The following is a 23,644-nucleotide window of genomic DNA, read 5'->3' on the forward strand; positions in this document are numbered from 1 at the left end:
GGAGTAGGCCATTCGGCCCTTCGAGCCTGCTCCGCCATTCAACGAGATCATGGCTGATCATCCAAACCCTAGCACCCGGTCCCTACACCGACAACCATCCCACCCAAGCCCTATCCCCGTAACCCCGTAACCCCACGTATTTAATCCCCCCTAACACTAAGGGCCAATTTTTATCATGGCCAATCAACCTAACCTGCACATCTTTGGACTGTGGGAGGAAACCGGAGCACCCGGAGGAAACCCACACAAACACGGGGAGAATGTGCAAACTCCACACAGACAGTCACCCGAGACCAGATTTGAACCCGGGCCCCTGGCGCTGTGAGGCAACAGTGCTAACCACTATGCCACCAAGGGAGTGCAGCGAAGATTCACCAGGCTGATACCTGGGATGGCTGGAATAACGTACGAGGAGAGGTTGTGTCGATTGGGCTTATACTCACTGGAGTTTAGAAGATTGAGAGGGGATCTCATCGAAACCTATAAAATTCTGTCAGGTCTGGACAGACTAGATGCAGAAAGGATGTTTCTGATGGCCGGGGAGTCCAGAACCAGGGGTCATAGTCTAAGGATAAGGGGTAAGCCATTTAGGACTGAAATGAGGAGGAATTTCTTCACCCAGAGAGTGGTGAACCTGTGGAATTCTCTGCCACAGAGGGCAGTGGAGGCCAGTTCATTAAATATATTCAAGAAAGAGTTGGATATATTTCTTGAGGCTAAAAGGATCAAGGGATATGGGGAGAAGGCAGGAACCGGGTACTGAATTTGGATGATCAGCCATGATCTCATTGAATGGCGGAGCAGGCTCAAAGGGCTGAATGGCCTACTCCTGCTCCTATCTTCGATGTTTCTATGACAGGGATGGTATGATGGGGATGTGGTGAGCAACGGGGATCTGGAGTTTAATTCATTGGAATCGGAATCTGATGAGTCATTCACGGACAGCCTGCCGGAAGGATGAATGGCTGCCTGCCTCCTCCCTCCCTCCTCTTCCCCTTGCTCCTCCTCGTCCTCGTCATCCTCCTCCTCCTCCTCCTCTACCTCGCCCACCTCCTGAAGTGGTGCCACAATCACTGGTGGCAAGGCCTGTGCCCTCATGATGGCCAAGTTGTGAAGCAGACCACCATAAAATGGGACACCTGCTCTGCTGAGTACTGGAAAGCTCCTCCCGAGTGGTCAAGGCAGCAGAACCGTTGCTTCAGTTGCCCAATGGTCTGTTCAATGATATTCCAGGTGGAAGCACAGCTCTCATTATATGAGTGCTGGGCATGAGGGTCGGGGTTGCGGAGTGGAGTCATGAGCCAGGTGCAGAGCGGATAGCCCTTGTATCCGAGCAGCCACCCTTGAGATTGCTGTGGTGGCTGGAAGATTGCTGGCAAACCGGACTGATGCAGGATGAAAGCATCATGGCTGTTGCCAGGATAGTGGGCATTGATGGTGAGGAATCACTGGGTGTGGTCACACACCACCTGCACATTAAGTTAGTGGTAGCCTTTGCGGTTATGGAAGATCTCAGGATTGTTATGCGGCGCTTGCAAAGCTCCGTGTGCAGTCGATGGTGCCCTGCAACATGGGGAAGCCCACTATCCTGGCAAAGCCACATGTGCGCTTGTCCTCCTTCTCTCTGCTCAGTCCCTTCTCCTGGTGTAGAGAGCCTCAGTGTAGTGATGGCAGTGCAGGTGGTGTGCCACAACTGCAGTATGTGGGAGTTTGCGGAGAGCATCGTGAACCTGGACAATCACAGCTGCAGTAAGTGCCTGCATCTTGAGGAACTTTAGCTCAGAGTTGTTGAGCTGGTGTCTGAGGTGCAGACATTGCAGGGCTTCAGGGAGGGGGATGGGGGAGTATTACCTGGACACTTTGATCTGGGAGACAATCACACCCCTTAGATTAGGTAATGGTACAGATCTGGTTAGTAGTCAAGAACAGGAGGGTGTGACTGCGACTCAGGCAGGTAAGGGAACCCAGATACAGTGCTGGAGGAGCCTCGGCCTTTGCCTTTATCCAACAGGTATGAGGTTTTTGCTGTCTGTTTGGATGAGGGCGGACTAACATAAGAACATAAGAACATAAGAAATAGGAGCAGGAGTAGGCCAATTGGCCCCTCGAGCCTGCTCCGCCATTCAATAAGATCATGGCTGATCTGATCCTAACCGCCAATCCACTATGACAGGACTATCTCCTGAATCTAACAGAATTAGACACACGAAATAGGAGCAGGATCAGGCTACACGGCCCCTGGGCCCGCTCCGCTACCCACAGGGCCATGACCTATCCGAACCTAGACTCATGTCCAAATTCCTGCCCGCTCCCCGTAACCCTTAATTCCCTTTTCTACTAGGAAACTGTCTATTTCTGTTTTAAATTTATGTAATGATGTAGCTTCGACAGCTTTTTGGGGCAGCATATTCCATGGACCTACCACCCTCTGAGTGAAGTAGTTCCTCCTCATCTCTGTTTTGAAAGAGCAGCCCCTTATTCTAAGACTATGCCCCCTAGTTCTAGTTTCACCCATCATCTGGAACATCCTCCCTGCATCCACCCGATCCAACCCCTTCATAATCTTATATGTTTCAATAAGATCGCCTCTCATTCTTCTGAACCCCAATGAGTAGAGTCCCAATCTACTCAACCTCTCCTCATATGTCCATCCCCTCATCCCCGGGATTAATCGAGTGAACCTTCTTTGTACTGACTCGAGAGCAAGTATGTCCTTTCTTAAGTATGGACACCAAAACTGTATGCAGTATTCCAGGTGCGGTCTCACCAATACCTTGTACAACTGAAGCAATACCTCCCTATTTTTATATTCTATCCCCCTAGCAATGAAAGCCAACATTCCATTGGCCTTCTTAATCACTTGCTGCACCTGCATACTAACCTTTTGAGTTTCGTGCACCAGGACCCCCAGATCCCTTTGTACTTCAGTACTTTCAAGTTTCTTGCCATTAAGATAATAACTTGCTCTACGATTTTTCCTGCCAAAGTGCATAACCTCACACTTTCCAGTATTGTATTCCATCTGCCAAATCTCTGCCCACTTACTTAGCCTGTCTATGTCCCCTTGCAGGTTTTTTATGTCCTCCTCACTCACTACTTTCCCTCCCATCTTAGTATCATCTGCAAACTTTGACGTGTTACACTCGGTCCCCTCCTCCAAATCGTTAATATAGATTGTAAAGAGTTGGGGACCCAGCACTGACCCCTGCGGAACACCACTGGTTACTGATTGCCAGTCTGAATATGAACCATTTATCCCAACTCTCCGCCTTCTGTTAGATAGCCAATCCTCTATCCATGCCAGAATATTACCCCCAATCCCGTGATTTTTTATCTTAAGCAATAATCTTTTGTGTGGCACCTTGTCAAATGCCTTTTGGAAGTCTAAATACACTACGTCCACTGGTTCACCTTTATCCACCCTATATGTTACTTCCTCAAAGAACTCCAGCAAATTTGTCAAACATGACTTCCCCTTCATAAAACCATGCTGACTTTGTCTTATGAAATTATGATTATCCAAATGTCCTGTTACTGTCTCCTTAATAATGGACTCCAAAATTTTACCTACCACAGATGTTAGGCTAACCGGTCTATAGTTTCCAGCCTTCTGTCTACTGCCCTTTTTAAATAAGGGTGTTACATTAGCAGTTTTCCAGTCTGCCGGGACCTTTGCTGAGTCCAGGGAGTTTTGGAAGATTATTACCAATGCATCCACAATCCCTACCGCCACTTCCCTCAAAACTCTGGGATGTAAGCCATCAGGTCCAGGTGATTTATCCGCCTTGAGTCCCATTATTTTACCAAGTACTACTTCCTTAGTGATTTTAATCGTATTTAGCTCCTCCCCCCCTATAGCCCCCTGCTTGTCAAGTGTTGGGATATTCTTGGTGTCCTCTACTGTAAAGACTGATGTAAAATATTCATTCAGTGTTTTTGCCATCTCCATATTTCCCACCATTAATTTCCCGGTCTCATCCTCTAAGGGACCAACATTTACTTTAGCCACCCTTTTTCTTTTTATATAACTATAAAAACTCTTACTATCTGTCTTTATATTTTTTGCTAATTTACTTTCATAATGTATCTTCCCTTTCTTAATCAATCTTTGTTATTTTTTGCTGTCTTTTAAAGTTTTCCCAATCCTCTATCCTCCCACTCGATTTGGCTACCTTATATGCCCTTGTTTTTAGTCGAATACTATCCTTAATTTCTTTACTTAGCCACGGATGGCTGTCTTTTCTTTTACACCCTTTTTTTCTCAGTGGAATATACTTTTTTTGGAATTTGTAAAATAACTCCTTAAATGTACACCACTGATCATGTATCGTCTTATCCTTTAACCTATTTTCCCAATCCACTTTACTCAATTCCGCTTCATACCTTCATAGTCTCCTTTATTCAAGCTTAGCACGCTTGTTTGAGATACAGCCTCCTCACCCTCTAACTGAATATGGAATTCAACCATGTTATGGTCACTCATTCCAAGGGGATCCTTTACTAGGACATTTTTAATTAATCCTGTCTCGTTACACAGGACCAGATCTAAGGTTGCTTGCCCCCTGGTTGGTTCAGTTACATACTGCTCAAGAAACCCATCCCTAATACACTCAATGAACTCATCCTCAAGGCAGCCCTGCCCAATTTGATTCGTCCAATTTATATGATAGTTAAAATCCCCCATAATTATAGATGTTCCCTTATTACAAGCCTCAACTATTTCCTGATTGATACTCCGTCCAACCGAGTTGCGACTGTTCGGAGGCCTATATACTACACCCACTAGTGTTTTTTTCCCCTTATTATTCCTTATCTCCACCCAAACTGTTTCATTATCCTGATCCTTTGACCCAATATCATTTCTCTGTATTACAGTGATTCCTTCCTTTATTAACATAGCCACCCCACCTCCCCTTCCTTCCTGCCTGTCCTTCCTGATTGTTAAATAACCTGGTATGTTTAATTCCCAGGCATTGTCACCCTGCAGCCACGTTTCTGTAATGGCCACAAGATCATACCCATATGTAGCTATTTGTGCCTTTAACTCGTCTATTTTGTTACGAATGCTACGTGCATTCAGATAGAGAACTTTCAAATATGTTTTGTGACACTTAGTTCCTGCTATTGCCCTTTTTATTACTTTACCTTTTACTCCACACCTTCTACCCCTTCCTGACACGCTCTGGTTTTTAATTTCCCCACTGCTACCTAAGTCTATGACCTTCTCTGTTGCCATTTGTATTATTTGCTCTCTGGGAACCTCCCCCCCACTAGTTAGTTTAAAGCCCTCTCTACAGCCCTAGTTATATGATCCGCCAGGACTCTAGTCCCAGCACTGGCCAAGTGAAGCCCGTCCCAACGGAACAGCTCCCTCCTGTCCCAGTACTGGTGCCAGTGTCCCAGGAAGCAAAACCCATTTCTCCCACACCAGTCTTTGAGCCACGCATTTAACTCTTATTTTATTTGTCCTAGCCAAATTCGCTCGTGGCTCAGGTAATAATCCAGAGATTATTACCCTTGTGGTTCTGCTTTTTAATTTGGCCCCTAGCTGCTCAAACTCCCTCAGCAGAACCTCCTTCCTTGTCCTATCTATGTCGTTGGTACCAACATGGACCACGACAACTGGATCCTCCCCCTCCCGCTCCAAGTTTCTGTCCAGCCCAGAGGAGATGTCCTTAACCCTGGCACCGGGTAGGCAACACAGCCTACGGGACTCTCGCTCTTGGCTGCAGAGAACTCTATCTATCCCCCTAATAATACTATCCCCTACCACTACAACATTTCTATTTACTCCCCCCTCTTGAATGGCCCCCCTCTCCACGGTGCTGTGGCCAGGTTGCTCATCCTCCCTGCAGCCCCTGCTTCCGTCTCCACAGGGAGTAAGAAGCTCGAACCTGTTGGACAAGAGCAACGGCTGCGGCTCCTCCAACACTACCTTCTGGATCCCCGTACCTGCCTCACTCGTGGTCACACCATCCAGTCCCTGACCATGGGCTACATCTGAATTAATTAACTTCATAGGTGTGACCACCTCCTGAAACACAGAGTCCAGGTACTTCTCCCCCTCTCTGATGTGTCGCAGTATCTGAAGCTCAGACTCCAGCTCATCAACACGGAGCTGGAGACCCTGTAGCAGCAGACACTTGTCACAGATGTAATCACCGTTAGCCTCAATGGGGTCTACCGGCTCCCACATCTCGCAACAGTAACACATCATCTGCTCCATTCTATGTAATTAATTATAAATTTTTTTTTTTAATTTAATTAGATTAAATCAATCCCTCTAAATTACACCAGTTTAATGGTTAACCAACTGTCTCCCTTACAGCACAGACCCTAGAAAAAAAAACCGCCGAATTTAAGCTTGTAATAAAAAGAAGAAATACTCACCAACCAATCCAACCAATGGCTCTGCAGGGTGGCTGAGCAAATTGACAACGGCACTGTGGTACAGGAGGCCATTCAAGTGGGGGGAGTGAAAAAGAATGTTGTAGTGGTAGGGGACAGTGTAGTCAGGGGGATAGATACTGTTCTCTGCAGCCACGACCAGGAGTTCCAAAGGCTGTGTTGCCTGCCGGGTGCCAGGGTTAAGGATATCTCCTCGTGGCTTGAGAAGAGTTTTGATTGGGAGGGGGAGGATCCAGTTGTTGTGGCCCACATAGGTACCAACGACATAGGTAGATCTAAGAATGAGGTTCTGCTGAGAGAGTTTGAGGAGCTAGGGCCCAAGTTAAAACACAGAACCTCAAAGGTAATAATCTCTGCATTGTTACCTGAGCCACATGCAAATTGGCATAGGGATAAGCAGATCAGAGAGTTAAATGCATGGCTCAAAGAGTGGTGTGGGAGGAAGGGGTTTTGATTCATGGGGCACTGGCACCAATACTGGGGAAAGAGGGAGCTGTTCTGTTGGGACGGGCTCCACGTAAACTAGGCTGGGACCAGTGTCCTGGCGAATCTAATAACTAGGGCTATAGATATGGCTTTAAACTAAAAAGGTGGTCAGGAGAGGGGAAATTTACTACAACAAGAACAACAGCACCAACTTATATTTATACTAGCTGAAGTGCCCGGCGGTGCCGAGGCTTTTTCGAGGGCATGTTGTTGTTGGAAGAGAGAGAGACAGCGACTGGGGGGAAGAGAGAGAGTGAGTGGGGGGGAAGAGAGAGAGCAACGGGGGGGGGGGGGAAAGAGAGAGAGCGACTGGGGGGGGGAAGTAGAGAGAGAGCGACTGGGGGGGGAAGAGAGAGTGCGACTGGGGGGGAAGAGAGAGCGACTGGGGGGGTGGGGGAAGAGAGAGAGCGACTGGGGGGGAAAGAGAGCGAGCGACTGGGGGGGAAAGAGAGTGAGCGACTGGGGGGTGGTGGGGGGGAAGAGAGCGAGCGACTGGGGTGGTGGGGGGGGAGAGAGCAAGTGACTGGGGAAGGAGAGCGTGCGATTGGGGGGGGGTGGATGGAGGGAGGTGATTGTGGGTGACCCAGGAGTGATATCACAAAGTTTCAGTGTATGAGTTGAATAGCAAAATAAAAGATACTATCTCAGTCATTTAGAGGTCAGTTTAGAAATCAACAGTGAACATTTATGCCAATAATAATGTAGAACAATAGAACATTTTACAAAATGGTGGAGTTACAACCAAAGACCGAGTGAATACTTGTTCTGGTAAAGTTTTGCAAACCCAATGGGTTTGGTATTATACAGTGATTTTAGAATCAATATAAAAGTATTCAACATTACACTGTTAAATGTGTTATCTTGTAGTAGGTATGCAGCCTCTCATGTCTTGCAGAGTGCTGTTGAGTTCTTCAAGTGCCCTCTTGTGGGTCTTTGTACACTCATCCCACACAATGACTTTAGAATTTGGAAGCAGCTCAGCAGTTGCTGTGCTAATCTTACACACTGGGTGTTGTTGTCTATTCAGATCCAGAGGGACAGGAAAGTTTGAGTGGGCAGTGCGACCTCCTTCCAGAAGAGTTGCAGCAATTCCTGATGAGGCAACAGTGAGTGGAATGAATCCCTTAGAGCAAAGGATCGCCACAAAGAGATGTTGTAGCCTTTTGGGGGGAGTAAGACAGAGCAGCTTCTGTGATCGTTGGATGCCAACGAATGTGATCCTGAAGGAGTGCTCTGTTGCTGCAAGCTTTTACAAAGCAGGCACAGAGATGGCTAGTGAGAGTTTTGAGGTAATTAAATGAGGTTCAGTCAGCAACCTGATGGGAGGAGTAGATGAAGGTGGGAGCACTCCGTTATTGGAGAGCCTGTGGATAGACAACATTGTCTGTTTTTCCTGACGGGGTTAAAATGAACAGATTCTTGGATGCACCAACTCTGGAACATGCCACGTACAACTGGCCATGTGAAAAGCACGGTGTAAGTAAGTGGATGCCAGCAACCTTCAAAGTCTGCCCCTGGGCCTTGTTGATGGACATAGCAAAAGAAATTTTCACAGGGAACTGTTGCCTTCTGAATTGAAAGTGTAAGTCAGTTGGTATCATAGGAATTGGAGGAAGGAGAACATCCTCCCCCCTGGCACAGCCTGACATGATGGTAGCCTCAATGCAATGATGCATGAGCTTTTTGACTGCCAGTCTGGTTCCATTACACAACTTTGGTGGAGATAAGTTTCTTAGGAGCATGATGGGGGTGCCTTCCTTCAGTACCAGTTTGTGAGGAGGCGTTCCTGAAGGCTCCAAGTCGTTGAGGAACTCAATGGGGTAATTTACCGCATCATCAATGTCACAAACAGTATCAATGCTTTTGTAAATGTGCTCTTGGCCAGGGAGTTTTTCAAGAAGGATCTTGTTTATCTCGTTGACAATATAATTCCTGGGTGCAAGTATTGACCGTTCACACAGCCAGTTGTGATCTTTGAAGTGATTCACGAGGTTTGGATACACGTTTGATATCAAGTCATCTGCCAAAGTCTGGAGGAATTGTGATTTGTCGACTGCTGTCAATGGGCAACTTCCCTTCTCCCAATTGTAGTAGAAGTCGCGCAAACGATTCTGACATCTCATCACCATGCATATGAACACGCATGTTTGTCGTCAAATGGACTGTTTGCACATATGGCCACAGATGGGATTTCTTGAGACATGCATTGATTTCATCCGCTGCTGTTCCTCTGGGGACAACTGGCAGGATTTGGCAGAAATCACCTGCCAGCAATAAGGTGATGCCACCCATCAGGATATCGTTGCCTCTCAGATCTTTAAGAGTTCTGTTGAGTGCTTCAAGTGCCCTCTTGTGGGCCATTGTGCACTCATCCCACACAATCAATCGAGACTTTTGAAGCATCTCAGCAGCACCAGTTCCTTTGCTAATGCGACACAATGGTTCTTCTTGTCTTGTCAGATCCAGAGGCAGAGCAAAGGTTGAGTGGGCAGTGCGACCTCCTTGCAGAAGAGTTGCAGTGATTCCTGATGAGGCAACAGCCAGTGCAATGAATCCCTTAGAGCGAACCATGGCCAGCAAAAGATTGATCAGGAATGTCTTTCCTGTTCCATCAGGGGCATCGAGGAAGATAATGCCAGGAGTGTTGTTTTGCACCATATCGAGGAGCAACCTGTAAGCCTGTTTCTGCTCTGGAAGCAATTTAGGCTCAGTGACTGTAACAAAGGAAGTCAGTTCCTCAACATTGTAGGTGGTTTCTCTGAGGACCTCTCTGCTGAGACCTGGAGAATCATTCCTATTGGGAGATGGAAGGTTCAACTGAGTCAGAGACTTGCCAGCCAATTTCAAAGTCTGGTCCTCCAAAAGGATCAATGCCTGATTGTACATCGCAACAGTGTAGTTGAGTGCCATTGTGGGGTTGGCTCTGGCGTGTTGGCGTAAGATGTCTTCTGTGAGGCAGTCTTTGTGATCTGCCCACAATTGATTTGGGTTGGAAGGTGTGCAGAAGGCAATTATAAGGGCAAAGAGTTTCCGTAGGTGATGGCGGGGTAACACAGAGCAGCTTCTTTCATCGTCGCATCCCAATGACTGTCACCCTCAATGAGTCCTCTCATGTGGCAAGCTTCTTGAAAAGACTCACAGAGATGGCCATCGACAGTCTTGAGATCATTAAATGATGTGGGGCCAGCAACCTGATGGAGGAGTAGACGAAGGTGAAAGCACTCTGTGTTGTTTGGATGCACCGTGTAGACTCTGCCAAGTGCATCTGATGAGTACACGCCTGTATGACCAGGAACTTCCTTCTGACCTGCTCCAGGGTGCCGAGGCAGGCCATGTTTTGTTTGTCTGCCATGTGTAGTACTTCGGCACCTGATGATAGAGAAGTGTCTTAGCAAAGTCATTCGTTTGGCACAACTGAAAGAATGCTGTAAGTTTTGTCTTTGGAGGTTGCGCGGCACGTTGGCTGGCATTTTCAGGTCGGAATAAAACCCTTTCTCCATTTTCCAAGTGAACATCCAATTTAGTGACAGTGGGGTAACGGTTGTGGATGTCAAATCCAAAAGTTCGCCAGGCTGCCTCATTGCTGCAGATGTAACGGCCCATCAAATGTGTGGTGATCTCATCATTTGGATTCTGCTGTCCAGCCGCTTCAAGATCAAAGACAGCCTGGTCACTGCCCTTATGGAGGTACTTGCACACATATTTGATAGACTTAACTGAGTGGCAGTACTCCAAATTGATGTGACATTTGAAGAGCCTGGATAGGAGTGGACAGTAAGGAACAATCCAACGGTTGTCAACTTCAAATGTCTGTCTTTGCTGTGTTGTCTGAGTTGATGGACCAGGTTGACTCGAGTGGCTAGATTTTTTAGTTCGCATTCTTATCTCAGTGCTGAAACCTCCACTCTCTTTGCCCCTTCTCCTGTACAAAGGATAGCCATCATCCCCATGCTGAGTTTCTTCACGGAGTGGCTTTGGGTACCGTTTTGTACATGCATTGTTTTTCATGCAGGGAGAAAAAGGGTTGTGTCGCCCACAAGGACCGTGAATCATATGTTTTACAACAACATCAAACAGTACTGGATCCTGGTCCTTATCGGGTAGCTCTGCAGAAATGAAGGAATCAACTTGATTGGGACGAATCTTTGCCTGAAGCCAGAGTAACAGATGAACATGAGGAAGTCCTCTCTTCTGCCACTCAATGCTGTACATGTAGCAATTGTGTGCACCAAAAAGTTTGCCCGCAGTCAGCAGTTTGAGCAGTTTTTTAACTTTGAGGTTGAAGACCCGTGCTATGAGGTCATGCCTTTCAGTACCAGCTTTGGGTGGGAACTCCTGCCATTGGGGATTGCAAGTCATGGTGATGAAGAGGTCAGGTCTGCCATAGTTTCTGACATAGGTCATGGCATCTTGCGTGTGCTCATGCATGTATCTAGGACCTCCAACGAAGGTGGATGGTAGGATGACCAGTTGACCAATGTCCTCAGTGTTGCCATCATTGGCCACAGCATCTCGTAAGTGTATATAGTCTGTGACTCTCAAATGATTTTGGTTATGCCGGAACCAATTAAGCCGCTCTCCTTCTATTTTCGCAAACATGTCGGTGAGGAACTGCTGCAGAAGTTGTCCACACTGAAGCAGGTGGTTTGAAGCAGTTTGTCGCTCCATCAGCCTGTATGAATAGAATTCCATGGCAGAAACCATCTTTTGCCTTTGGGCTGTAGGTGGCACACCAGTTTCGGGGTCAACATGTGGGTTCTTGTTATAGACATGGTATCCATCTTCCCCATGGCAAAACAAAAGCGGGTATTGCAGAGGATCATATGACCTGTGAAGCTCAGAAATTCATTTGAGTGGACCACCTCTAATGTGCAAGACAATGTCCCGTTGGTCAAATTCTTGGCCCACAATGACAATGGCTACCTCATTGGTGGTCGGAGCATTGAAGCGTCGCTCATGTTCACCTGCAGGAGTCTTGTCAGCTTTGATGACAACTTTAAGTTCTTCATTTGTTGTTTCTTCGATGGCTGTTTTGAAAGTCTTAACATATGGGTTTTGGTCATGAAGCATCCGCTGTAACTCAAGCAAAGTTGTTTGCTTGATTTGGTGTTGTTGTGTGGGTAGAACAGCAGCTTCCCTGCGGCGATTGGCTTGCTCTTCCTCGTCACCCAAGAAGTAGATTTGCAGAAACTGAGGTCTTTCGTTTGGGAGAGGAAGTAATGAGCCAACTGTATGGTACACCTGTCCATGAACTTTAAAAGTTGGGGAAAATCCTGATTCACGCACTCTGTTTGCATCAAAAGAGGTCATTGCAAAGCAATTGTTGTACTTTCTGATGTGAGTGAGGAAATGTGTTGAAGCTGGATTTCGGCCAAACAGAAGTGAGTGTAGGGGTTCAGGCGGAGCTGTTAGTGTTGGAAGTTTAACCTTTCCTCCATTGCAGCATATCCCAGCAATTTCTCCTTCCCACTTCAGAGCGCCACAGTGACGGCAAATGACGCTCATGTTGCCAATGATGACTGTGTGGTCTGCTTCATAATCGATGGTGGGTGTATAGGAGAAGGCTGCTTCGACCCAATGATTCCAAATGTCAGATGTGGCAATAGCCCTGCGTCTACTATAGGATTGGCGACGTGCCTAACTTTGCTGAGGAGTCTCGGAGGCTCTGGCTTGGGTATGGGCTGCCCGATCAGAATCTTGGCGTGCCTGACTCTGCTGAGGAGTCTGAGGCTTTAGCTTGGGTATGGGCCGCCTGATCAGAATGTTGATGTGCCTGACTCTGTTGAGGAGTCTCAGAGGCTCTGGCTCGGGCATGGGCGGCCCGATCAGAATCTTGGCGTGCCTGACTCTGCTGAGGAGTCTCGGAGGCTCTGGCTCGGGCATGGGCCGCCCGATTAGCAGCTTGATGTGCCTGACTCAGCTGAGGAGTCTCGGAGGCAGTGGCTTCGGCATGTCTTTGTCTGTCAGCAGTAAGGCATCCCTCAGAATGTTCAGAAGTCTCAGCTGATCTAGCAGCAGCATGTCTGGCCTGATCAGCGTGAAGGCGAGCCTGTCTCCGCTGCTCAGTTTCAGCAGCTCTCTGTTCCTTTTTCCGGGAAGCATCGGAAGGTTTGCGTCCAAGTCTTGTACGTTTTCTTGGGGGCATTCTGTTATGAGAAAAGAAAAAATAAGTTTTCTATACACAAATGAGTGTGTGTGTCTGTCTGTCTGTGGGGGGGTGGGAGAAAGGCAGAGACCTGGGGGGGCGGGGAGGGAGGCGAGGGGGGGGGAGCGAGGGAGAGGGGGGGGCGAGGCAGAGGGGGGGCGAGGGAGAGGGGGGCGAGGGTGAGGGTGGGCGAGGCAGAGGGGGGGCGAGCAGGGAGAGAGGGGGGCAGGGAGAGAGGAGGGGGCGGGGGGGCAGGGAGAGAGGGGGCAGGGAGAGGGGGGGGCAGGGAGAGAGGGGGGGCAGGGAGAGAGGGGGGGCAGGGAGAGAGGGGGGGCAGGGAGAGAGGGGGGGCAGGGAGAGGGGGGGGGCAGGGAGGGGGGCAGGGAGAGGGGGGGCAGGGAGAGGGCAGGGAGAGGGCAGGGAGAGAGGGGGTGCAGGGAGAGAGGGGGGCAGGGAGAGAGGGGGGCAGGGAGAGAGGGGGGCAGGGAGAGAGGGGGGCAGGGAGAGAGGGGGGGCAGGGAGAGGGGGGGGCAGGGAGAGGGGGGGCAGCGAGGGGGGTGCAGGGAGAGAGGGGGGGCAGGGAGAGAGGGGGGGCATGGAGAGAGGGTGGGCAGGGAGAGAGGGTGGGCAGGGAGAGAGGGGGGGCAGGGAGAGAGGGGGGGCAGGGAGAGAGGGGGGGCAGGGAGAGAGGGGGGGCAGGGAGAGAGGGGAAGCAGGGAGAGGGGGGGCAGGGAGAGAGGGGGGGCAGGGAGAGAGGGGGGGCAGGGAGAGAGGGGGGCAGGGAGAGGGCAGGGAGAGGGCAGGGAGAGAGGGGGGCAGGGAGAGAGGGGGGCCGGGAGAGGGGGGGCAGGGAGAGGGGGGGCAGGGAGAGAGGGGAGGGCAGGGAGAGAGGGGGGGCAGGGTGAGAGGGGGGCAGGGAGAGAGGGGGCAGGCAGAGAGGGGGGGCAGGGAGAGAGGGGGTGCAGGGAGAGAGGGGGGCAGGGAGAGAGGGGGCGCAGGGAGAGAGGGGGGCAGGGAGAGAGGCGGGGCAGGGAGAGAGGAGGGGGGCAGGGAGAGAGGAGGGGGGCAGGGAGAGAGGAGGGGGGCAGGGAGAGGAGGGGGGCAGGGAGAGAGGAGGGGGCAGGGAGAGAGGAGGGGGCAGGGAGAGAGAAGGGGGGCAGGGAGAGAGGAGGGGGTCAGGGAGAGAGGAGGGGGGCAGGGAGGGGGGGCAGGGAGAGAGGAGGGGGGCAGGGAGAGAGGAGGGGTGCAGGGAGAGAGGCGGGGTCAGGGAGAGAGGAGGGGCAGGGAGAGAGGAGGGGCAGGGAGAGAGGAGGGGGGCAGGGAGAGAGGAGGGGGCAGGGAGAGAGGGAGGGGGAGAGGGGGAGGGGGGGAGAGAGGGAGGGGGGAGAGAGGGAGGGGGGGAGGGAGGGGAGAGAGGCAGGGGGGGAGAGAGGTAGGGGCGGGAGAGAGGGAGGGGGAGAGAGGGAGGGGGGAGGGGGGGAGAGAGGGAGGGGGAGAGAGAGGGGGGGAGAGAGGGAGGGGGGGAGGGGGGCAGGGAAAGAGGAGGGGGGGCAGGGAAAGAGGGGGAGCATGGAGAGAGGAGGGGGCAGGGAGAGAGGGGCGGCAGGGAGAGAGGGGAGGGCAGGGAGAGAGGGGGGCAGGGTGAGATGCACAGGACGTACGCAATACCTCAGACAGAAACAATCCATTAAGAGACAATAAGCAGATGTGCAGCAGCATCTACTTCCGCCTTATGGATCAAGGACTAATTAATAGAAAGAACTGTAACCAAATTGTATTAACTTTTGTAGACAACTGGGGTGATCTTTTTTTTCCCCACACTTAGACACGACAAACACGTACCACTCTTTAACCTATCATAGAAAAAGATAAAACTTAACATGAAATCCTTATATATTTCGACCTGGAATATCCAAGGTCTACGCTCTTCACTGCGAGAAGTGAAGAGTAGGACCCCAGAGTTCATAGAGGAAACTAAAGATCTAGATATTATCATTTTACAGGAAACTTGGTATAAAGGAAAAGGACACACCGGCTGTCCCCAAGGGTACACTGAGCTAGTGGTCCCCTCCAATAAATTACCAAGTGTAACCCAAGGCAGAGACTCCGGAGGCATACTGATCTGGTTTAAAACAGAACTTAAGAATTACATCAAATTTATAAAAAAGGGCGAAAACCATATGTGGCTCAAACTTGAGAGGGAGATTATCTCAAACACCCAAGATGTTTACATTTGCGCACTTTATATCCCTCCAATCGATTCCCCGTACTACAAAGAGGACACCTTCTCCAACATGGAGGGGGAAATTATCCAATACCAGGCCCAGGGGAACGTGTTGATCTGTGGGGACCTCAATTCAAGAACGGGCGAAGAACCAGACTTCACCAATAATCAGGGAAACAATTACGTATTCGGGAATAACCACTTTGACATCCCTTCCCTTCCATACAGGCATAACTGCGACAAGCAGTCAAATACCAACGGTAAACAGCTACTACAGCTCTGTCGAAACCTGGGTCTGTACATTGTCAATGGTAGGTTCATAGGAGACCTCCTAGGAAGATCGACCTACTGCTCACCTCTTGGCTGCAGCACAGTAGACTATATGATTACAGACTTGGACCCATCCTCTTTCAGAGCATTCACAGTCAAACCACAAACAACACTGTCAGATCACAGTCAAATTACTATGTTTCTCAAAAAGACAGAAACAAACAACATAGAAACACAACCCAGTAAACTGTACAACACCAAAAAATCGTACAGATGGGCCAAAAACGACACGGAAAAATACCAGAAAACAATTAGCAATGCATCAACTCAAGCTCTCTTAGACACCTTTCTGGATAACATATACACTCACAATAAAGAAGGCGTAAACCGGGCAGTTAGTAAACTAAACAATATTTTTGATAATTTGGCAACAAATGCAAACTTGAAAGCTCGCAAGAACAAACCCAAAACAAAAAACTATGAAAAATGGTTTGACCATGATTGCCATAACATGAGGAAAAAACTTAGAAAACTATCAAACCAAAAACACAGACATCCAGAAAACGAGGAATTACGCCTTACTTATTGTCAGACGCTAACACAATACAGAAACACACTCAGGACCAAAAAAGAGCAATTTATTAAGAATACACTCAGCTCCATGGAGGAATCCATTGAGTCGAATTGTTTCTGGGACAACTTGAAAACACTACACAAAAAACAACACGACGATTTGTCCATTCAAAATGGGGACACATGGGTAAACCACTTTGAAAAATTATACCAGAAAAACACACTAGGACCAGAGCAACACCAAATACGCAAAAAACTTGAAAAGCTTGAAATGGCCATAAAAGATAACCAAAACCCGCTAGACGCCATAATAACAGAAAAAGAACTTCTTGAAAAACTCAAGGACCTGCGACCAGGAAAAGCTTGCGGGACAGACGGCATACTAAACGAGATGATTAAACACACAGACGACAAACTGAAACTGGCTATCCTAAAACTCTTCAACTTGGTTCTGAGTGTCGGTTATTTCCCTGACATCTGGAACAAAGGACTCATAACACCCATATACAAAAGTGGGGACAAAATCGACCCAAACAACTATCGAGGCATCTGTGTAAACAGTAACCTGGGGAAGGTATTCTGTAGCATCATAAACAAAAGACTTATAAACTTCCTTGAAGAGCACAATGTCTTGAGTAAAAGCCAAATTGGATTCCTGCCAAACTATAGAACATCCGATCATATCTTCACCCTACAGACCCTAAATGACAAACACGTTCACCATAACAAAAGCAAAATCTACGCATGCTTTGTAGATTTCCAGAAGGCTTTCGACTCCATCTGGCATGACGGTTTATTCCTGAAACTTATCGAAAGCGGGGTAGGAGGTAAAACATATGATGTAATTAAATCAATGTATACAAACAATAAATGTGCAGTTAAAATTGGAGACAAACAAACAAAATACTTCCCACAGGGGCGGGGGGTGACGCAGGGCTCGCCAATCCCACCGACACTCTTTAATATTTACATTAATGGATTGGCAAAACTACTTGAACAATCTACAGCACCCGGCCTCACCCTATATGAATCCAAGGTTAAATTCCTCCTCTATGCCGACGACCTGGTTCTGCTGTCACCAACTAAGGAGGGTCTACAGCAGAACCTGGACCTGCTGGAGTCGTACTGCCAGACTTGGGCCCTGACAATAAATCCCCAAAAAACCAAAGTCCTTGTGTTCCAGCAAAGATCCAAACAATATGGACCCACAATAAATTTCACAGTAGGAACAACCAAAATTGAACAAACCACTCACTACACATACTTGGGCTTAAAAATCAGTTCTACGGGAAACTTCAAACTGGCTGTGAATGAACTGAAAGAGAAAGCAAGAAGGGCTTTCTATGCCATCAAAAAATCAATCCAAATAGAAATCCCAATTAGCATTTGGCTCAAAATTTTCAAATCAGTAATTGAACCAATTGCACTCTATGGCAGTGAGGTCTGGGGACCACTAACACAACAAGATTTTGCAAAATGGGACAAACACCCAATTGAGATCCTACATGCGGAATTCTGTAAAAGTATCCTCCGGACTCAAAGGAAAACAGTAAACAACGCATGCAGGGCAGAACTAGGCCAATACCCATTAATAATCACTATCCAAAAAAGAGCCACCAAATTTTGGAATCACCTACAAATGAGCAACCCCCAATGCTATCATTACGACGCCCTGAAATGCCAAGAGCTGACCATAAAGAAGAATACCCTCAGTCAACTAGTCCTGGGACTCAGTGAAGTAACTACTAACAATACTAACAATAATCAGCCCCAGGACAGTGACAGGGTAACACAAAGAATTCGACCCAACACAATCGTCGCTAAGCAAAAGGAAAAATATCTGTCATATTGGGCAGAAACAACAAAAACCCAAAGCAAACTCAATTGCTACTTGGCCCTAAACAGACAATACAACATAGCTGATTACCTGACCATGGTAAAGGATAACAAACTGAGAAGAACCTTGACAAGGTACAGACTTAGCGAACATAGCCTAGCGATCGAAAAAGGCAGACACAGGCAGACCAGGCTGCCAAGAGAAGACAGGATATGCTCTCACTGCAGTCAGGGAGTAGTTGAGACAGAGATGCACTTCCTCACAGCCTGCGGAAAATATCAGGGCATCAGAGAGAATTTCTATCAAAAATTCTCACAAATATGCCCTGAATTCAGAAATCTGACTGACAACCAAAAACTCCCATTCCTACTGGGGGAGGAGAGAAGCTGTGTAACACTGGCGGCACACTATGTTACAGCTTGCCATGAACAGAGGGACAACCAGTAAACTAAGACAAGAGTATATATAAACAAGGCGAAAATATATTTATAAACTCAGGGATATACCTGTTTATACACTGTATGAATGGAACCGCGTTTATGTGTTCAACCATAAATGTATTTTGATGCTTTGGCAACATAAGATGTACCTTATCATGCCAATAAAGCGATTTGTATTGTATTGTATTGTATTGTGAGAGGGGGGCAGGGAGAGAGGGGCAGGGAGAGAGGGGGGGCAGGGAGAGAGAGGGGGCAGGGAGAGAGGGGGGGCAGGGAGAGAGGGGGGGCAGGGAGAGAGGTGGTGCAGGGTGAGAGGGGGGCAGGGAGAGAGGGGGGCAGCGAGAGAGGGGGGCAGCGAGAGAGGAGGGGGGCAGCGAGAGAGGAGGGGGGCAGGGAGAGAGGAGGGGGGCAGGGAGAGAGGAGGGGGCAGGGAGAGAGGGGGGGAAAGAGGGGGGGAGAGAGGGAGGGGGGAGAGGGAGGGTGGGGAGAGAGGCTGGGGGGGAGAGAGGTAGGGGCGGGAGAGAGGGAGGGGGGAGAGAGGGAGGGGGGAGAGAGGGAGGGGGAGAGAGAGGTAGGGGGAGAGAGGGGGGCAGGGAAAGAGGAGGGGGGGCAGGGAAAGAGGGGGGCAGGGAGAGAGAAGGGGGCAGGGAGAGAGGAGGGGGGCAGGGAGAGAGGAGGGGGCAGGGAGAGAGGGGGGCAGGGAGAGAGGAGGGGGGCAGGGAGAGAGGAGGGGGCAGGGAGAGGGGAGGGGGCAGGGAGAGAGGAGGGGGGCAGGGAAAGGGGAGGGGGCAGGGAGAGAGGAGGGGGGCAGGGAGAGAGGAGGGGGGCAGGGAGAGAGGAGGGGGGCAGGGAGGGAGGAGGTGGGGGAGAGAGGGGGGAGAGAGGAGGGAGGGAGAGAGGAGGGGGTTAGAGAGGAGGGGGCGAGAGAGGAGGGGGCGAGAGAGGAGGGGGTTAGAGAGGAGGGGGCGAGAGAGGAGGGGGAGGGGAGAGGAGGTGGGGTGGAGAGAGGAGGGGGAGAGAGGAGGGGGGAGAGAGGAGGGAGGGAGAGATTAGGGGGTGAGAGAGGAGGGGGGAGAGAGGAGGGGGAGAGAGGAGGGGGGGAAGAGAAGGGGGGGAGAGAGGAGAGGGGAGAGAGGAGGGGGGAGAGAGAGGAGGTGGGGGGAGAGAGGAGGGGAGGAGAGAGAGGAGGGGGTAGAGAGAGGGGTGGGGAGAGAGGGAGGGGGGAGAGGGAGGGGGGAGAGGGAGGGGGGAGAGGGGGGGAGAGAGGGAGGGGGAGAGGGAGGGGTGGGGAGAGAGGGAGGGGGGGAGACCAGAGCAACACCAAATATGCCAAAAACTGGAAAAGCTAGAAATGGCCATAAAGGATAACCAAAACCCGCTAGACGCCATAATAACAGAAAAAGAACTTCTTGAAAAACTCAAGGACCTGCGACCAGGAAAAGCCTGCGGGACAGAAGGCATACTAAACGAGATGATTAAACACACAGACAACAAAATGAAACTGGCTATCCTAAAACTCTTCAACTTGGTTCTGAGTGTCGGTTATTTCCCTGATATCTGGAACAAAGGACTCATAACGCCCATATACAAAAGTGGGGACAAAATCGACCCAAACAACTATCGAGGCATCTGTGTAAACAGTAACCTGGGGAAGGTATTCTGTAGCATCATAAACAAAAGACTTATAAACTTCCTTGAGGAGCACAATGTCTTGAGTAAAAGCCAAATTGGATTCCTGCCAAACTATAGAACATCCGATCATATCTTCATCCTACAGACCCTAATTGACAAACACGTTCATCATAACAAAAGCAAAATCTACGCATGCTTTGTAGGTTTCCAGAAAGCTTTCGACTCCATCTGGCATGACGGTTTATTCCTGAAACTTATCGAAAGCGGGGTAGGAGGGAAAACATATGATGTAATTAAATCAATGTATACAAACAACAAATATGCAGTTAAAATTGGAGACAAACAAACAAAATACTTCCCACAGGGGTGGGGGGTGACGCAGGGCTCGCCAATCTCACCGACACTCATTAATATTTACATAAATGGATTGGCAAAACTACTTGAACAATCTACAGCACCCGACCTCACCCTATATGAATCCAAGGTTAAATTCCTCCTCTATGCAGACGACCTGGTTCTGCTGTCACCAACTAAAGAGGGTCGACAGCAGAACCTGGACCTGCTGGAGTCGTACTGCCAGACTTGGGCCCTGACAATAAATCCCCAAAAAACCAAAGTCCTTGTGTTCCAGCAAAGATCCAAACATCAGGGACCCAAAATAAATTTCACAGTAGGAACAACCAAAATTGAACAAACCACTAACTACACATACTTGGGTTTAAAAATCAGTTCTACGGGAAACTTCAAACTGGCTGTGAATGAACTGAAAGAGAAAGCAAGAAGGGCTTTCTATGCCATCAAAAAATCAATCCAAATAGAAATCCCAATTCGCATTTGGCTCAAAATTTTCAAATCAGTAATTGAACCAATTGCACTCTATGGCAGTGAAGTATGGGGACCGTTAACTCAACAAGAATTCGCAAAATGGGACAAACACCCAATTGAGATCCTACATGCAGAATTCTGTAAAAGTATCCTCCGGACTCAAAGGAAAACAGTAAACAATGCATGCAGGGCGGAACTAGGCCAATATCCATTAATAATCACTATCCAAAAAAGAGCCACCAAATTTTGGAATCACCTACAAATGAGCAACCCCCAATGCTATCACTACGACGCCCTGAAATGCCAAGAGCTGACCATAAAGAAGAATACCCTCAGTCAACTAGTCCTGGGACTCAATGCAGTAACTACTAACAATAACCAGCCCCAGGACAGTGACAGGGTAACACAAAGAATTCGACCCAACACAATCGTCGCTAAGCAAAAGGAAAAATATCTGACATATTGGGCAGAAACAACAAAAACCCAAAGCAAACTCAATTGCTACTTGGCCCTAAACAGACAATACAACATAGCTGATTACCTGACCATGGTAAAGGATAACAAACTGAGAAGAACCTTGACAAGGTACAGACTTAGCGAACATAGCCTAGCGATCGAAAAAGGCAGACACAGGCAGACCAGGCTGCCAAGAGAAGACAGGATATGCTCTCACTGCAGTCAGGGAGTAGTGGAGACAGAGATGCACTTCCTCACAGCCTGTGGAAAATATCAGGACATCAGGGAGAATTTCTACCAAAAATTCTCACAAATATGCCCTGCATTCAGAAATCTGAATGACAACCAAAAACTCCCATTCCTACTGGGAGAGGAGAGAAGCTGTGTAACACTGGCGGCACACTATGTTACAGCTTGCCATGAACAGAGGGACAACCAGTAAACTAAGAAATGAATATATATAAACAATGCGAATGTATATTTATACACTCAGAGATATACCTGTTTATACACTGTATGAATAGAACTGCGTTTATGTGCTCAACCATAAATGTATTTTGATGCTTTGGCAACATAAGATGTAACTTATCATGCCAATAAAGCGATTTGAATTGTGAATTGTGAATTGAGAGGGAGGGGGGGAGAGAGGGAGGGGGAGAGAGGGAGGGGGGGAGAGAGAGGAGGCGGGGAGAGAGAGGAGGCGGGGAGAGAGAGGAGGCGGGGAGAGAGAGGAGGCGGGGAGAGAGAGGAGGCGGGGAGAGAGAGGAGGCGGGGAGAGAGAGGAGGCGGGGAGAGAGAGGAGGCGGGGAGAGAGGAGGGGGGAGAGAGAGGAGGAGGGAGAAAGAGGAGGGGGGAGAGAGGGAGGGGGGAGAGTGGGAGGGGGGAGAGTGGGAGGGGGTAGAGTGGGGGGGAGAGGGAGGGGTGGGGAGAGCGGGAGGGGGGAGAGGGAGGGGGGGAGAGAGGGTGCGGGAGAAGGGAGGGGGTGAGAGGGAGGGCGGGAGAGGGGGGGAGAGAGAGGGAGGGGGGAGAGAGGGAGGGGGGAGAGAGGGTGAGGGTGAGGGGGGAGGGGGGGCAGGGAGAGGGGAGGTGCAGGGAGAGAGGGGGCAGGGAGGGGGGCAGGGAGGGGGGCAGGGAGAGAGGGGGGGCAGGGAGAGAGGGGGGCAGGGAGAGAGGGGGTGCAGGGAGAGAGGGGGTGCAGGGAGAGAGGGGGTGCAGGGAGAGAGGGGGTGCAGGGAGAGAGGGGGTGCAGGGAGAGAGGGGGCAGGGAGAGAGGGGGCAGGGAGAGAGGCGGGGCAGGGAGAGAGGAGGGGGCAGGGAGAGAGGAAGGGGCAGGGAGAGGAGGGGGCAGGGAGAGGAGGGGGGCAGGGAGAGAGGAGGAAGGCAGGGAGAGAGGAGGGGGCAGGGAGAGAGAAGGGGGGCAGGGAGAGAGGAGGGGGGCAGGGAGAGAGGAGGGGGGCAGGGAGAGAGGAGGGGGGCAGGGAGGGGGGCAGGGAGAGAGGAGGGGGGCAGGGAGTGAGGAGGGGGGCAGGGAGAGAGGCGGGGTCAGGGAGAGAGGAGGGGGCAGGGAGAGAGGAGGGGGGCAGGGAGAGAGGGAGGGGGAGAGGGGGAGGGGGGGAGAGAGGGAGGGGGGAGAGAGGGAGGGGGGGGAGGGAGGCAGGGGGGGAGAGAGGTAGGGGCGGGAGAGAGGGAGGGGGGAGAGAGGGAGGGGGGAGGGGGAGAGAGGGAGGGGGAGAGAGAGGGGGGGAGAGAGGGAGGGGGGGAGGGGGGCAGGGAAAGAGGAGGGGGGGCAGGGAAAGAGGGGGAGCACGGAGAGAGGAGGGGGCAGGGAGAGAGGGGCAGCAGGGAGAGAGGGGAGGGCAGGTAGAGAGGGGGGCAGGGTGAGAGAGGGGGGGCAGGAGAGAGGGGGGCAGGGAGAGAGGGGGGGCAGGGAGAGAGAGGGGGCAGGGAGAGAGGGGGGGCAGGGAGAGAGGGGGTGCAGGGTGAGAGGGGGCAGGGAGAGTGGGGGGCAGGAGAGAGGAGGGGTGCAGGGAGAGAGGAGGGGTGCAGGGAGAGAGGAGGGGTGCAGGGAGAGAGGAGGGGGGCAGGGAGAGAGGAGGCCGGCAGGGAGAGAGGAGGGGGGCAGGGAGAGAGGAGGGGGGCAGGGAGAGAGGGGGGGAAAGAGGGGGGAGAGAGGGAGGGGGGAGAGAGGGAGGGGGGGAGAGGGAGGGTGGGGAGAGAGGCTGGGGGGGGAGAGAGGTAGGGGCGGGAGAGAGGGAGGGGGGAGAGAGGGAGGGGGGAGAGGGGGAGGGGGGGAGAGAGGGAGGGGGAGAGAGAGGGAGGGGAGAGAGAGGGAGGGGGGAGAGAGGGGG

The sequence above is a fragment of the Somniosus microcephalus genome, chromosome 2, assembly GCF_052327205.1.
Source record: "Somniosus microcephalus isolate GS21.2 chromosome 2, FLI_Smic_1.0, whole genome shotgun sequence".
Taxonomy (NCBI): Eukaryota; Metazoa; Chordata; class Chondrichthyes; order Squaliformes; family Somniosidae; genus Somniosus; species Somniosus microcephalus.